At 40.3% G+C, this 17,272-nt stretch overlaps 1 pseudogene; it reads right to left on the reverse strand.

The window, feature by feature from the left end:
* Window positions 1-276: 276 nt before the first annotated feature.
* LOC115353980 (tripartite motif-containing protein 35-like) overlaps window positions 277-17,272 on the reverse strand; it is a 993,629-nt pseudogene continuing 976,633 nt past the window's right edge.

The following is a 17,272-nucleotide window of genomic DNA, read 5'->3' on the forward strand; positions in this document are numbered from 1 at the left end:
AAAAAAACAACTATATTCATAATTTCTAAATTTATATATTTAAACATCAGATAAGTGATTCTGGCTCAGCTACACTTTTATTGTGTTTAAATGCTTAAATGTGTGTGTGTGTGTGGGGGGGGGGGTCTTGATATAATTACACTTTTATTTAAGCGAATGACGATACACTGATATATATAAAAAAACACTTTAAATGGTGTAAAAATTTAAGCGTGTGTACTTTAATTAAAACAAAGTGATTTGTTTGATTTGAATGTTTTTTCTTGATTACTGTGTTTGTTGTTGTTATAGATGTCATCTATTTCTAACGGTGCTGTTCCACTGTTACAGAGACCTTCACTGGTAAAATCTTCAGTGGTTCTATGGTGTTAATGTATGGAAACAGCCTGTCAGTGAAAGTGTGTGTGAAGGTGTGTATGTGTGTGTTAGTATAAGGATCAGAGAATATCAGCTGTACCAGTCCAGATGAACTCTGATCCTCCGGAGTTTCTTCTTCACTCGAAGATCAGTGCCTGGACCTGGTATGGAACATGCTGAGTATTTACCTTCATAGAACCATATTCTCCATGATCCAGATTGTATGCGTCCCTTCCTCTGGACAGACTCTTCTATCACACCCAGGACCCAGTGTTTACTGTCTCCAACCTCAACATCCCAGCTGTGAGTCCCTGAGTTGAAGCCCTCTGATCCCAGGACAGCGTAGTAGCAGTCAAATCTCTCTGGATTGTCAGGAAGTTCCCGCTCCTCTCCTCGTCTCACACTGGTCAGATCTTCAGACAGGGCAAGTGTTGAACGAGCAGTGTTGCGGTCCAGAACCACAGGAGTGTAGGAGACCACCTCCTTCATCTTGTCCCAGACAGTGAAGCTCAGGTTGCCCAGGTGTTTGGCCTTGTCTATCAGAGCTCCTGAGAGTAGCTGTGGATCCTCCAGCAGGGGGCGCTGGACTCTCTCCACTGTAGCCTTGTAGTTGTGCAGGAATGAGACGTCTTCAGCTCTCAGCTCCTTCTGTATGGCTCTGATTGTGTCTGAAAGGGCTGCTATCTCTCTGCTCAGAGCCTCCATCTTCTCCTTCATCGTCCGACTCTTCTGCTCCTCTTCCTCCCTCAGAGCGGCGATCCTGGCCTCCTCTTCCTCTTGGAGAAACTGGTGAAGCTTCTTAAACTCCTCCTTAATCTGCCTCTCTGTGCGTCGGGCCTGGACCTTAATGTGCTCTGCTGTTTGATCACAGTTTCCTTTGACTTTATTAAAGAGCTCCAGTTTCTCCTGTAAGGGCTTCAGTGATTTCTGAAGTTCTTCTCTGTGATCCTGAGCAGCTTCGTCGATGGGTCTGAACTTGTGGTTGGTGTGTTTCTTTGAATCTCGACAGACGACACACACTGGCTGCTGATGGTCCAGACAGAAGAGCCTGAGTTTCTCAGAGTGCAGACAGCAGAGGAGCTCTGACCCTGCTGAAGCTCTCTGATCTCTCTGCAGTAAGAAGGCCTCACACAGGTTCTTCAGCACCAAGCTAACAGGTGGATCACTCTTTGATGATCTTCTTTGACAAACTGGACAGTCTTTTGTTGGTTTCTCTGTCCACCAGCTCTGCAGACAGGCTTTACAGAAGCTGTGGCTACATGACAGGACCACAGGATTCTTAAAGATGTCCCAGCAGACAAGACAGCAGAGATCCTCCTCTGATGTGGAAGCCATTTTGTCTCTGAGTGAAGAGAAAAACTCACCAGGCAGACAGTTCAAACAGGAAGTTTGTCAATCAGTCAGTTGTAGTATCACTTCCTTCTTTGGGACGTTCCTTAAAAGCCAAAAAAAAAAAAAAAAAAAAAAAAAAAAAAAGTACTTTATTGTCCCTGAGGCTAAAACAGAAAACACACTCATAAATTACATACAACAAAATGAAAAGGTAATACAATATTGTACATGCCTTGTGAGATGCCTTGTGAAAGTTACTTTCACTTTTGAGTCACTTTGATTTGTGGCTTTTCTAAAACTCCTGTTCAGTAAGGAGTCAGCAGCAGGTTGAAGGTCCAGTGTTCCCAGTGTTCCCAGTATCCCTCCTGTAGTTGCTCCCTCAGTGGAAGTCGTGAGTTAAGTCTGAAGCCGAATCTTATGGTCTGTGTGTGTGTGTGTGTGTGTGTGTGTGTGTGTGTGTGTGTGTGTGTGTGTTTGTGTGTGTGTGTGTGTATGTCAGTGTGTGTGTGTGTGTGTGTGTGTGTGTGTTTTGTCACTGAGCGGTGGATGAATGACAAATTCCTTTTCCTGAATTTTCCTAAATGCTCGGCTGTTTACTGTAGTAGAGTTTGATTCCACTGCTTCTCTCTCTTGCTGCTCACTGGCTGTTGTGGTCTGATCTGCCTCACAGAGTTTGATTTGGGTTTGAAGAGAGAAAATCGTAGGAATATGTGCTGTAATATGTTTTTAAAAAAATTAATAATTGCTTTATTTACCACATATGACACATGCTTGGGAAAGTATTATTATTAATCTTTTAGCCTTATTTACAATGGTGTCGAGAAGTAAACACAATCAACAGTGTGTGAATGGATAAGTTAAAGGACAAACTAGTAAACATACTATGAATAAAACAACAAAGAATAAAAAGGCACAATGTAACGAAATAGAAAATAGAAATATTAAAAAGCACAAAGGATAAAAGTACAAGAGTAAAGTATTTAAACAAAGGACAATGAGGTCAAAAGCAGTTACCCTCAAATAAACAAGATCATTAATGAGGCTTTTGAACAGCTGTAGTCTTGGCACAGAGTCCAGTTTTAGGGCCTTTTGCAGATTGTTCCATCCACACGCTGCACAAGAAGAAATTTATTATTTACTGTGTGCAGTTCTAACAGAGGGAATGTGCAGTAATAACCTGGACTGAGAGCAGACTGAAGAAGTTTTAGAGCCACAGGCAGGTGGTAGAATCAAAACCAATTCATGGAAGTTGCAGAAATGGAGCTATGCATCGGCCTACACCCAGAGTGAGTACAGACGACAGGGAAATCTAGGACTTGATCTGATGATTTAACGTTTTTTCTGATATGTAGGCTAAGCAATGCAGTTTCGAAATAGGATGTTGAGGGTGGATTTCTTTCTGGTCTATAAATGGATTGTGCCCAACTCTAATGTGAGTGGGAAAGGAAGTGTTGCTGTTGTTTGAAAGAGACTTAGCAATCTTCCAGAATGTACTTGGATCATGAGAGGGGCTAGTGAAAGAGAGCAGAGAGTGATCAGACTGAGCTTTTCTCTGGGCAGCAGTTCATTGATTCCTTAGTCATCTTAAGGTGAGCCAATGGGAGGGGTCTTTGTAACACCTGGCTGCAGCCCATGCTCTGCTGCAACTGCTGAAAAGATCAGCTAGGTCTGCAGTGAACCATGGACCAGACCTAGCTTTTACTGTACATTTCTAAAAAGAAGCATGTTTGTTCACAATGGTGTTAAAGACATTAACAAACTGGGTTAAAGCAAGTTCTGCATCAGAGATCTGGACAATGTCAGATATGGAGCTGCAACACAGGTCGATATTCCATGTGGGGTCGATTTCTTTAGGCTCACATCTCTGATGCAGGCTGTGGGACAACGGTCATTTATCCCAGATTTAAATACACCAGTGAAGACCATTTTCAGGCTTACTACAGAGAATAACAAGGACTTAGATGTTATTATGATATTGGTGGAGACATGAAAGGTCTCCATGGCGGCGCCCCTGAAAGTTGATGTTTTTTGCATTTATGACTGCAATTTCACGTCATGTCGAGCTGATCAAATAAACAAGCAAACGATCATAATCAGAAAAAAAAAAAAAAAAAACTATTCAGGGATTGACATTAATGTTTATACTGCATATCTGAGTATCTATACTGACTACAAGTATTTAATAATTCTGTAATGTTTTAAGTTAAAGGCAACTAAAGAAAGACAAGCAGGCAATTTAACTGAGTTCTCATCTTCAGTGCAACTGTGCATCATACTGTACATCAACAACAGCGTACAGAAACATAAATAAAATAAAATAAATGTTTGACACTAAATATCTAAATACAGACAGATTGGTGTCCATTGCCTTGCTCTCATTTAAAAATAAATAAATAAATAAAATAAAATCTCTGTGTTGTTGAGGCTCTACAGTTGTAAAACCATGACATTTTAAACCATGGTTAGTAAAAATGGATAATTCCTGCTTCCCTGGAGACAACAGGCCAATGTGCCTGATAAAAGCTCTCATTTCAAAGAAGCATGCTGAACTATTGTTCTAACTGCCACCTGACAAAATACATAGTGAAGAAAAACATCTAGTTGGCTATTACTGTTATCACTATTATTATCAACTCCACATCAGCAATATAATAAACAAAGTGGGCCTATTTTCTTGCAGTAACTTCCACCAAAACTTCTTATGTCCACTTTTCTTTTTTTGAGACCCATCCTGGCTGTGCCTGTTTATCAAACACACAGACACAGACACAAATGTGAATGTGAATGTAAATGCAGCCAGTGATATTAAACTCCGTCCAGCTGACGTGACTCAGGCAGAACAAACGCCCAACATGAACAGCTGACAGCTGCAGATGCACACGGAGCTGCTCCGCTGTGCACGTCCTCAGCCGCTTTTTACAACCACATGGAGTGACAGCGGGGACGGCCAATCCCACATTAGCAAGAAACGGCAGAGCCAATCGATGAGCGATATTAGGTTAGAGGCGGGACTTCTAGCAGAGACCGACTGTTAACCCTTTGTGTACCATAAGCATTGATGAGACACTGACGGACAGTGTTTATATTGGTAGGGCCTGTACAGAAGTGGCTGGATCTTGGTAGGGACGTGTCCCTGGCGTCCCTTCTCCATTGTACGCCCCTGGAGAATAATATTAATCAACCTGAATTTGGAAATATCACCAGGGCTGGGGTGGGTAGGTTTAGAAACTGACTTGTTAAATTCATACCGTTACAAATATCTGTGCATTTGTTTGATACCGATGACAGCCAATCAGGGTTAAGATCAGCCAGGAGAACTATTTCAGAGTTAGTAAAAGGGGAGGGTAGTTGCCTATCCAGGGCATCAGCTGGGGCAGATGGTGCTCTGCAGACTCCTACGACAATGACAGAAAGACTGTGAGCGACATCCAGCCTCAGTGCAGAACATCAAATAGAAAAAAAGAAAGAAAAGAAAACAAAAGAAAACAAAACAAAAAAACACAACCAAAATGAAACACCGGGGCCAATTGAAAATACACTTTTGAAGGCAGAGCTGTCATTCAAAAAGCTCACATGTTGGAATGCAAGGATTAATGATGTCATTTGCCTGGGATCAAAATGTCGGATTTTAATGGGTTTCAAGAGTCCAGTAACACTGGGGACCTCTTTGGCTGAAGGTCATGTGATAAGGTCCAGGTAAAGGCCGTTCTCGGGCAAAATTTGAAAAATTTGCTATTGTTCTTCTCACAAGCAGACTAATATATTTTCCTGTGGAGGAGGTGCCTATCATCCTGTTCCTTATCTGAACTTGCACCATAAGAATTAATCTGGCTTCATGTCTTCCATAAGGGTTTTATCTGCATCATGACTCTGATCTTTTCCTGGGGAAAAAAAAAACAAAAAACAAAACAAAACTGATGTTGAATGTTGCAGGAATGAAAGTGAATTAAATAATTTTAAGAGTGTGCATCAGGGGCAAGGAAGAGATAAAACCTAATAAATTTAACAGATCACAGCAGAAGTCAGGCTAATTGCCTTCCCTGCCTGCGCCCCTCTACAGTTTCTGTCCCCCAACCTCCAACCTGTTTTTTGTTTTTGAAGGACAGTAGATCACTGAAGTCCAGGATCGTCTGCATGTTGAAGATGTTGAAGGACAAACTATGAGGTTGTAATTTCTTTTCTCAAATGGATATATAGCCTTTTGGACATGAAGTGTTCAGCTGAGTCTGGTGATGTTGCTGCAAATATCAGAGTCAGTCAAGATTTTCATTTGATTTATTTGACATCAAAAAAGCTACATGTATATCAAATTATCAAATGCCATACCCTGCACCCTCTTTGAAGTGAACGACGGGAGCCGGCTCCTGATTGGGAGATGCCCCACCCCCCTCTCTCGCTCTCTGACTTTTTTCTCTTGAAGCCGCACGTGATTGGTCAATGTGTGGTGTCGTCTCTGCGCTGAGCAGAGGAGGGAGGGGCAGCAGTTACACACACAGCCAGTAGCGGTTTTAGGCATGGGCGAAGCGGGCAGCCGCCCGGGGCGACAGGTGGACGAGAACCGCCATCGCTGCAAATAATAATAAAAAAAAAAACAACGATGCAAAAAAAACCAAAAAAAAACGCTGCAAATAAAAAAGAAAAACGCTGCCTTGCAAATTAAAAAGCAACGATGCAAACAAAAAGCCAAAACGGAAGAGAATTACCGGGGACTATTATTGCTGATGTAAAAGTGTTTTTTACGTGAGAGAAGAAGAAGAAGAAAACGACGCAAAACAAGAAGAAAAACAAACCAAGTTAAAAGTTACTGTTTAAACAGTAACTGCAGTAACTGTTTAACTGCAGTAGCCATGTGTTTTCTATTTTCCATGGCAGATTTTTTATATTTGTTATATTTAAGCAATAAGCCTCGAGAAGCCGTGGGTTACAGTGATTTTACAACGGCTGAGGGGCGTTCTAAAATGTAAAATTGTCGTTGTAAAATCACTGTAACTCGCGGCTTCAAGGGGCTTATTGCTTTTATAAACCCTACATATAGCCCATAAAATAAACACACAAGAAAAAAATCAATAATTTATTGGTAATAATGCAGCAATAAAACTGGGAACTATTCATTCTTCCACCAAGCAAGATAGAGTGGACAGAATGGTTGCCAAGCAACACAGACGCTAAGATTGCTTTGTCATCTAGCCCTATCATCATGTCACATCAGGCTATCTGGGCTCGTTAATGTTGAGTTTTCAGCAACTTCATCCTGCATGGTTGGTAGCTTACAAGTATTATAGGAGCTTCATAATTGTTAATTCTGTCAATGACCGTCAGCATCACTCTGTTCTGATTTGCATTTGTTATTCATTTTACATGCATATAATTACAGAATAAACACAGCACTTTGCTATAAAGGCAATTTTAGTTGTTGTAAATTTTAACATTTACAACAAATTACAACATAAACAACATTTAGGCCTACAAAGTGCAATGTTTGTAAAACATTTTTCAATAAAAATACATTGGGAAACACAAGCTGCAACACGCCATAAAGCACTTAAACAACTAAATAATACACTTTTTAACAAGGTCATTCGGCTGTAGGCCTACTTCTGTTCGCAGCAAATTAGGCCAATATTTGGTTACACTTCACATTAACTGCATGAATGAATGCATTCATAACACATCCATATGCGTTAGTTTCCATGACTCAAGAATGAATCTTGATTTCCCAAAACTGAATAAATACCAAACATAACACAAAACTGCTTCGCTAGCTCAATCATGTTGTAACTTGAATATCTGCTCGGGAAAAAAAAAAAAAAATCATGGACTGATAGTTACCCTTCTGCCGACTTCTCGGGCAGTTTTAATGTAACAGGTGCCGTGACAACGACTCACCAACACAGCTGATCTTTATCTACAACCAACCAAATATTAACAGTTATATTTAAATATAGGCTACTGCTTTCCAGTTTCGGCAAACATCTGTCTTTTCATAAACTCACTGGCAGATGTTTTATGTCAGCTGGGGGTGTGTCACTCCAATTTAACGTCAGCTCCGATTAATGTGGCTAAGCAGCAAAAGTAATGACAGTAAGCAGTAACATTAACGCTGAACAGAGTTATATGCACTACTCACAAAAAGTTAGGGATATTCGGCTTTCGGGTGAAATTTCAGGATGAACCTAAAATGCATTCTAACCTTTACAGGTGAACTTAATGTGACCTTCTATAAACTTTTGAATGCACAATTCCAACTGTTCAATGTTTCAGTACTTTTTGCACAAGTTGCTGTTCTCTAACAAGGAGTTTAACGGCAAAATTCACATCAGGTGTTTGATGCTCCAGCTCATCGAGGTCGTATCATTAGGGAACGGCTGCTGGAGACTGGGGTACCTCAGATGGAGTGGCTTGCACTTTCTCAGACCTGAATCCCATAGAAAACCTATGGGATTAGCTGAGTCGCCGTGTAGAGGCTCGGAGCTCTGTACCCCAGAACCTCAATGTCCTGAGGGCCGCCCTTCAAGAAGAGTGGGATGCCATGCCTCAGCAGACAATAAGTCGACTTGTGAACAGCATGAGACGTCGCTGTCAAGCTGTAATTGATGCTCAAGGGCACATGACAAGTTATTGACACTGACATTTTTTGTTGTGGTATATCCACCACTGTTGTTGGCTTTTCTTTCAATAAATTGTTTGAGATGAGGAAATCACCAGTGTATGCTTCTACTTAACTGCCCTACTTTCATGATATAATATCACTGTAGGGTGAACTTTTTATATTTTCAATAAATTTCACCCAAAAGCCAAATATCCCTAACTTTTTGTGAGTAGTGTAATTTCAACCCCACCTTTCCAGGGCTTTTGCTAATCACATTTTCAGGCTATTATAAATTTACCTCTGAAATAAAGATGACAGTTTTCACAGATGTGTTGATTTATTAAATGTTCATTTCAATGTACAGACGCAAACAAATTGACAAATTAATTAAATCAATGGCCATTGGCCCAGGAAACTCATAAAGACTGAGCAAATGAATAATGATTAATAGGCTAATTAATAATTGATAACATTAACACATTAATAACAAGAACAAAGTTACAGCCGCACATCTCTGTGGAAAATCTTCTAGGTACTGTCCATGGTGCTGAATCTGCCTCAGCAGCTACTGTCTGTGGTGCTGAATCTGCCTCAGCAGGTACTGTCTGTGGTGCTGAATGTACCTCAGCAGGTACTGTCCGTGGTGCTGAATGTACCTCAGCAGGAACTGTCCGTGGTGCTGACTCTGCTGCGGCACTTTCTTATAGAAATTAAAGCTCCATAAAAGTCACGGAGGATCTTGTTTAGCTCTTCTTTCCTTACAGCTGAGAAATCAGCTGTTTGCCCGGTGTTTGTCCGGTAGTCTTGTAGACATTTGACGGCCCAAGACGTTGACCGGGCCATACCGGCTTAATTTCCTGACCTCTCCAGCTGATCCAGCTCTTCACTCGTCACTCTCGCGTATATCTCCTTTTTCTGTTGTCTTGTCTTCCTCGTTCAAGCATTCATCCAAACTTAGGTCGCCAAATAAATCAAAACTGACAACAAAACGGTCCATTATGCAGGCTAACAAAGTTGACAGCGGCTTTTGATGCGGGTTTCGGTGAAACGTTTCGTGTTGCCATGGAAACCACACAGACTCGGGCAATAAGATAGAGGCGGAGAAGCCTAATAGTTTCAGTGATTGATTCAGTATTTTTGATTTGAGCACGGCTAACCGTACTGTCATGCTGATTGATCAATCACATTGCTCGGTCCTACTTCTCACGTACCCCCTGGAGTTCCTTCAAGTACCCCCAAGAGTACGCGTACCCCCTTTTGAGAAACACTGAGATAGACTGTCACGAGCTAGCTAGAAATGACTCTGCCGTGAGTGACCGCTTGCGTTGCGTTCTTGTTCTGACTCGTTCGTTTTAGCTTGGCTTTTAGAACTCAGATGTAACAAACCAACCACGCAACCAGGCTACGATAGCCTGCAAGGTTTTGTTACGGCAATCATGAATCATTTTTGACAGCGTCTATTATTTAGGTAAGGCTGTTTTGTTTTTTAAGCTGTTTTGGTATGCGTTTTAAATATAATATAGAAATGTTTAAAACCTACAACTGCAACCCCCCCCCCCCCCCCCCTCCCAAAAAAAAAAAAAAGTTCTGTATTTTTATGTGTATTTATGTGTGTGCAATTCAAAACATTTGAAAGATCAGAATATTCACATATTGAGCGCGCTTTAGTACTGGTGATGTGTATATATACATTGTGACTGTTGACAAAAACAAAACAAACACACTGAAATTGCTATTCTTGCTATCAGAGGAATTAAGAGTATATGTAAATCCAGTTTATGAGCTACATTTATGTTTGCTATGCGCTAAGTTATACTGTTTGAATTGTCATTTCAAGCTATAATAGTAATTTAATTGTAAAGAAGAGCAGAGCAGCTTACACTTTGCATTGAGATATACATATATCAGTGAAGTAAGAAATAAGAGAATGTAGCATATATGTAAGATATGAAAAATCAAGACTGTTGTGTAGTGCATGAGGGGGATATTGTGAGTAAGACCATATGAAACTATAATATCTTCTATTTGATTTGTGAATCACTGACTTGTTTGCATTTGTTAATGTTGTGCATCAGTGCTATCTCAGATATTTCTAAGGTCCTCCAGTATCATGGAACTGTTGTAAAAAGAGTAAAACAATTATGGTTAGCATCCAGCATAAATATCAAAGCGGCATATATCGAGAGGAGCCCAAATAAACTCCTTCTTGCTTAGGAACCCCTTACATGTTATATAAAAAATAAGAAGGAAACAAGCTCATTTTTCATTATGTCTGTACTTGTATTGTATGACTGTACGTAGGATTTCTGTTGTCATTTTATTCTTGTCATTTCCAGCGTATTATTTTGCCAACAGGGCAGGGGAGGTATGGAGCAGAGGCACGTTGAGAAGATTAGCCTCTACCTTCAGTCAGGTCATGTAAAGCTCATGGCTTGGCTCACTAGTCTGGAACCTGCCATGAGGGGCTTGGGATTGAGAAAGCCTTCAGTCAGACAGGAGGGGATGGTAGGAGGACAGTGAAGGAGAGAAGTGTAGGAATGACTTGAGAGGAGGAGTGTAATAAATGTGAGGATCAGTGCTTCTTCTTCTAGCCAGTGGTCTCCTTGCCATACAGGACAACGTCGGTGTCTTCAGTCTTCAGTTTTCAGTTGAGTTGTCTCTTCTTTTTTAAGGGGAAACTATGGTAAACATTTCTTTTAACAAAACGTATGATGTCAATGCAATGCACCACTCCTTATATGGTGTGTGTAACCTGTTGCCATCACGGCAATAAATGGCTAAACATGTTTAAAAAATAAACAAATCTACTAAAAGGTGTGATAACAAATGAGTGTTAATTATGTAGTGGTGGAGGAGGTTTCTGTAATGCCAGGAGAGGGGACGTGGAGGGGAGCTGCTGTGGCCTACTGTGTCACAGCTGAACAATAAGCGGTAACTTTTGTCCATGGTGGAAAGAGTAAACTGTGACTCAAGGAGATGTACTCTTACTTGATGATGATGATGATGATGATGATGATTTTATTCAAGTAGAAGTAGAAATACTAATAGAGTGCGCGCCATTTATCAAGAGTCCTGATAACAGTGGCCTGGGTTTGAATCCATTCACTGCATGTCAACCCCCCACGATTCAAACTACAGTCTTTTAAAGTTGGCTTTTCCTAAAGGGCAGAGCGTTGACTGAGTTGAAGACTCCCTGGACTCAACTGGTAATTTTGGAATAAATACATAATATTCCATCGATCATGTGCAGTTTCTCATCGTGCACCTTTTATTGGGAATCTGAAAATGGCAAAAAGTCGAACCAACAAAGTAGAAGCAAGTTCCTCCTCTCAGCTTTGCCGACTGGGCTTTTATTGTGAAAGGTGCCTAAGTCTCATGAGCCTGTTTGCTATGTAAGTTGCCGTAGCCTGTGTTCTGGTGCCATCTACTGGACATCAGCGGGAACTACAAGCGGAAGAGAGAAACACCGGATATTCTGCATATACTCATTCATTTACAAAGTGAAAGTAGAATGCAGCAGTTTGTCTGCTCGCTCCAGGCTGGGTTTCTGTACGATGATGAAAGCTTATGGTAAAGCTTTCATTAGCGCTTTTATAGTGTTTTTATCCGATGGGTCAATGACGGAGGCAAATCAGAGTTCAAAAAGAAACATGTCGCCGGTTGTGAGTGTTATACCGAAATGACTGTCGACTGGACCAACAGGTAAGAAGACGTGTTGACTTTTTCTTTTTTTCTTTTTTTTAAGCTAGTGCAGTGCCATTTTATTTATTTATTTTTAATATTTATTTGACAGGGGCGATACATAAAACATTGCCACAAAAAAGGGAAAATGTGATGTATGTAAGACGTGTTATGGAAGCAGGTATGCGTGGCTTGGAGTCGACTGGCTGTTTTGGTTGGGGTTTCTTTCTTCTTTTTTTTTTTTTTTTCTGCAAGTTGCCACTGTACCTGTGCGCTCTCTCTCTCTCTCTCTCTCTCTCTCTCTCTCTCTCTCTCTCTCTCTCAGCATCATCGGGCCATGGTGAAACATGGCTGTAGTGAGTACATCTCTTCAGGAAGTTGACACATGGTGATTTTTAACTTTAACTTTTTAAAAGGCCACAGATATAATACAGATACAGATGTAATGATCCGCTGGAATTACAAGCAGTTCTATTTATTTATTTATTTATTTATTTAAAAAAGGGTTAAACATAATGATCTAGAGAGATGTCAAAAGAATTTTTTTTATTTACCTCCAAAACTTGTTTTGTTAATGATTTTTCTGTCGTTACATAATACTGTAGGAAATTCTGACATTTTACAAATAATGTCCTCATAAAACAGATCAATATGTAGCGAGTGAGGCTGGCTTGACCACGGGCTTGCAAACCACAGTATGCAAAATAATTACAGAGAAGAAGAAATAATAATGATAACAAGATAATCATTGAACATTATTCCTATTCTTAATATTCTAAACAGTAACAGCTCAGTCATTATAGTAATCACAAGAATCATAATGGCAACAACAGCAGCAGTAATTGTGATGGTCAAATAAATTCTCATTAAATTGGCTCATTGACTGTAATGTTCATGGCTTTGTTGATATTGAAATATCTGAATAACTTGTTCATTTCTGCATTGAGAATGTAAAAAAAAAAAAAAAAAAAAAAAAAAAAAAAATCCAGTAGAAACATGAAAATAACCACTGTCACTTGGACCCAGTTCTAAGGCTACATATGAAGCCTCACAGTGAGGATATTTTTAGATTTCAGATTTTTGACACAGTAAAAAACACAATGTAGGCAGACAGATTAAGACACTGACTATGTTTTGTCCCCTCCTAGATCATTTAATCTGCCCTGTGTTCATGTTGGAAAATAAACATGGCTTGCACAAGTCAGTCAGCCTTGGAGTACGTCAAGCGTGCCAGACTCCACCTGGTGAGAAGATTAAAGAGTCTCTCAGTTATTCTGGAGAACCTATATGAGCAAAAAGTTTTCAGTGAGGAAGAGGTCAGCAAAATACAGACACAGGCTGATGACTTTGATAAAAAAAGGAAAATGCTGGACTTTGTCATCAACAAGGGGGAAGCAGCCTGCTATACGTTATTAAGGATTATTGATATGACAAGGCAGAGGACTTTAGAGAGGCCGGCCCCTCTACCTGAAAATGTGGAATTAGATTCTCCTCAGAACACCTTTGACCTCCACCACTGGATCAGCTGCTTTTCTTTCAGGGAGGACACAGAAATGGATGTAACCTGCTTAAAAGGTATTTAAAATATCATGATTTGTATTTTGAAATTTTTCATTATTGAACAAGGATGTGCTGATTACATATTTGCATTCTGACTACTTATTCATCAGTGAAAATCCATAAGTTTAACCATATATTTCAAGAGCACCTCAGTTATTTCACGTTTAATTAATTTACCTGATATTACTTTTGTTTTAGGCCCGAGACAGTGCCACAGATACCAGACAAAGTTGAAGTCAAAAGCAAAGAATGTATCAGAACGCTTCTGGTCCCAAAGCAAAAAAGTTCTGTCAAACAAGAACTGTGATCTGTCGTACACCCCGCTTGTATTAGACACACAGGGAAATGTTTGTTTTTCTAAAATAAAAAAAATAAAGTGCAAAAAAAGCAAGAAAATTCGTCCTAAAAAGCTAAAGGCTTACATCCCTGCAGACAGCGCAGGAGTTTCTCCCAGTGAGCTGCTAAAAACAAATGTGACAAACATCCTGGTGGTTGGTAAACCTGGAATTGGCAAGACGGCAGTCACCCATCAAATGCTGAAACTCTGGGCAGAAAGTGACAACAACAAACTAGATTACATGTTTTATTTTGACATGAGAGAAACATCCCAAATCACAAGTGCAAAGAATCTGGAGGACTTGCTTTTCAGTGCATACAGTGAACCAGATGAAGGCAAAGAAGAGGTGTTACAGGATATAAAGAATAACTCTGAAAATGTTACTGTCATCTTTAATGGACTCACAGATCTGCAATGTTCCCCAGTGGTGCAGAGACTTGTAGAGAAGGACCTGCTACCTGATGCAAAGATTGTGATAACATGCAGACCAGAGGTTGAATCAGAAGACTTGTCGGACTGGGATTCTCTCACAGTGGAGGTGAAAGGCTTCAGTGAAGAGTCCATCAAAGCGTACTTATCTAAAATGCTCAGTGCTGAGCACTTCATTAGTGTTTTGAACAACTTGGAGTTGTTCACTCTCTGTCATGTCCCCATGTATGCACTCATGGTGGCTGCCTGCCTCTCTTTTAAGACCTCAAAGGACTATCAACAACCATGCACAATAACTGAAATATATATCGACATCCTACGCTTTTGTGTTCAAGAAAGCCATGGCATGATAAAACCCAGAAGTCTAAATCACTATATCAGAAAAAAATGTGAGGAAATATTGTCTTTGGCTGAGGTTGCTTTTCTTGGAACTCAAGGAAAAAGTGTGAACCTGACAGCAGTGCAGTGTGAGGACAGCTCTGTTCATTCTGCGTTTCTGAAGACACTTGGAGATCAAGTCGCCCCAACACAGTGGAGAACCTCATCTGCATTTCTCCACTACACAGTGCAGGAGTTTTTTGCTGGGATTTGGCTCTTGAAGAATCCAGAAAAGATGACAGAGGTTGTGCAGCAGTGTCTGACTGAGGGGAAGAAACACATGAAACATTTGGTCCCCTTCATGTGTGGATTCTTGAATGACAGGAATCTTAATACATTGGAGTGTCTGATTCCAGCTCAGCAGGTCAAGGATACATCCAAGTGGTTCTTCAAAGAAATGCTGGACACATTTATCCCTGGTCTGCCTAACCAAGATGACAGTGATGGGCTCGATATTCTGTTTTTATGTCAATGCCTGTATGAATCCCAGTCCTCTGAAGCCTGCCTCTTCCTTCTGAACAAACTGGACTACTGTCTTGATTTGAGTGGAGAGAGTCTTGATCCTTACCACTGGCGTGCTGTGTCCTATGTAATCAGTCAGTCTGAGGACAGAAAAATAACTTTGAATCTTGAAGACGTCAAGGTATCAGAACAAGGATTGAGACTAATACTTGGTTGCCTCAAGAACATCCAGTGGCGTGGGTGAGCATGTATTTTGAGATATACAATACTGCTTAGTCTGCATTTGGTTGCCATATTCATGCACTGATTGAATTTCTTAAAACTTTATTATCTATACCTGCATGAGAGACTATAATCTTAACACCTCCGATGTCTCCTCATCAACCCATATAAAATAAAAAAAACCCAAAATAAAATGTGATATTACTGCTTTAGCATAAATCATCGACAGACTTGATGATACTGTGTATAATGAGACGGGTGGTCTCTCCTCTGATGATAGGTGCAAGTCTTTGCAGCAGCAACTCTGGAGAGCTTTCCTTCTCAGTGAGGGGCAGATGGACTCCAACGTCTTACTTGTTCTTGGTGGAAATGAGTTGCACCTTCCAGTCGTAGGTAAAAAACAGCTATTTGAAAGAGCAGTAAGAGTCATGCAGATGAGTCCTGAGAGGATAAACCTCTGCATCCATTGGGAAAGGAAAAATCAAGTCTGCCAAGCTCTGAGGAAGGCCCTCTTAGAGGCTTTGCCTTGTATTAACAAACTCAGGTATGTGATTTTACACATTTTTTGTAACATCAGTTACATATAGATGAATTCTTAGGAATGCAGTGCAAGTCCAAATTTAATAGCCTCCCCTTTGTTGTGTGAATTGCTGCCAGACAGCCACTTTTCAATAACAGTTTGTTTGTGTTTCTGAAATCCTGCTACTGGTCAGAAGCAGATGTTTGTTTGCATTGAAAGTGGGGTGTGATCGTTTCGTGTTACATTATCACCTCAGTAGAGTTGCATATGCATAAATATGCACTTGCTGGAATTTAACTTGAGTTCATGCGCTCGAATTTGTTTGAAATTTGTCAATTGACACATTTGTTTGTGTATTATCATCCAGGTTCAGGAATTCCTCCACAGATACAGGCTCTGTGGACCAGGAACAAGACGGTGGGACAGTGGGGAGGGAAGAAAAGAAGCTGTTACTAGATTTATGTCTGGAAGCAGCACTTGATGAGACAAAAGACTTTCACAGAGCAGTTGATATGCTCCTGTCATTGTTCTCTCTTCAAGCTGAGAGATACAACATCCTCATTGATTTCTACCACCATGTCAAGAGTCAAGAAAGTGCAAGTGGTGTTTCAAGGCAGAGGCTACAGATGCTGCTGTGCCAGGCAGCTCCTGAAGGCTGGACAATAGACCTATCAGAGGGAAGGTCCTCTCTCCTCTTGGAAGTGCTGATTTCCCAACCAGAGAGGAAACTGATTCAATTAAGGAGATGGTCAGGAGAAGAGAGTGAAGTGTGGAGTTTCCTGAAGTGTCTGCCTTACATCTCACAGCTCAGGTAAATGGCATGCCATTTTTAAAAAATGTCTCACCAGACAATATGAATTTGAGGAGGGGTTTCTCTGCAATAAAAGCCCTGTATATTACACAGGGGTTGCACAATATGGTCACAGTTCAGGTCAGTTAGTTGTCTTTTACATTTTTCTGATTACATACTGTATGAAACATCATTAGGTATTCTCTTGATGCTTTCACATGCAGAATTATTTCTCATGACTGATTTTATGTTATCATTTGAGAGTTAGCATTAAGAGAGTTAATTATTATTTTTGCTTGTGTTCAAGTTAATGATCTTCATACTCGGTGGTTTCACACTTCATCTGGTGTCAAGCAGGGTGATGACCTCTTTCCTACATTATTTGCCTAATTTGTAAAAGATGTTGCTAAGAAAGTTAAATTAGTGGATCTGGATATCAAATTACATAATTATAATTTAAGTATTCTTTTATATGCAGATGATACAATTTGCCTTGCACAGACAGAGAATAACCTATAGGCTAATTGATTCTTAATAATGTGAATGTATGGTGTAAATAATGGTGGTTGGCAGTTAATCAGAGTGAAACAGATAATAGACTTTAGAAAAAGGGGA

The sequence above is a fragment of the Myripristis murdjan genome, chromosome 22, assembly GCF_902150065.1.
Source record: "Myripristis murdjan chromosome 22, fMyrMur1.1, whole genome shotgun sequence".
NCBI classification, from domain to species: Eukaryota; Metazoa; Chordata; class Actinopteri; order Holocentriformes; family Holocentridae; genus Myripristis; species Myripristis murdjan.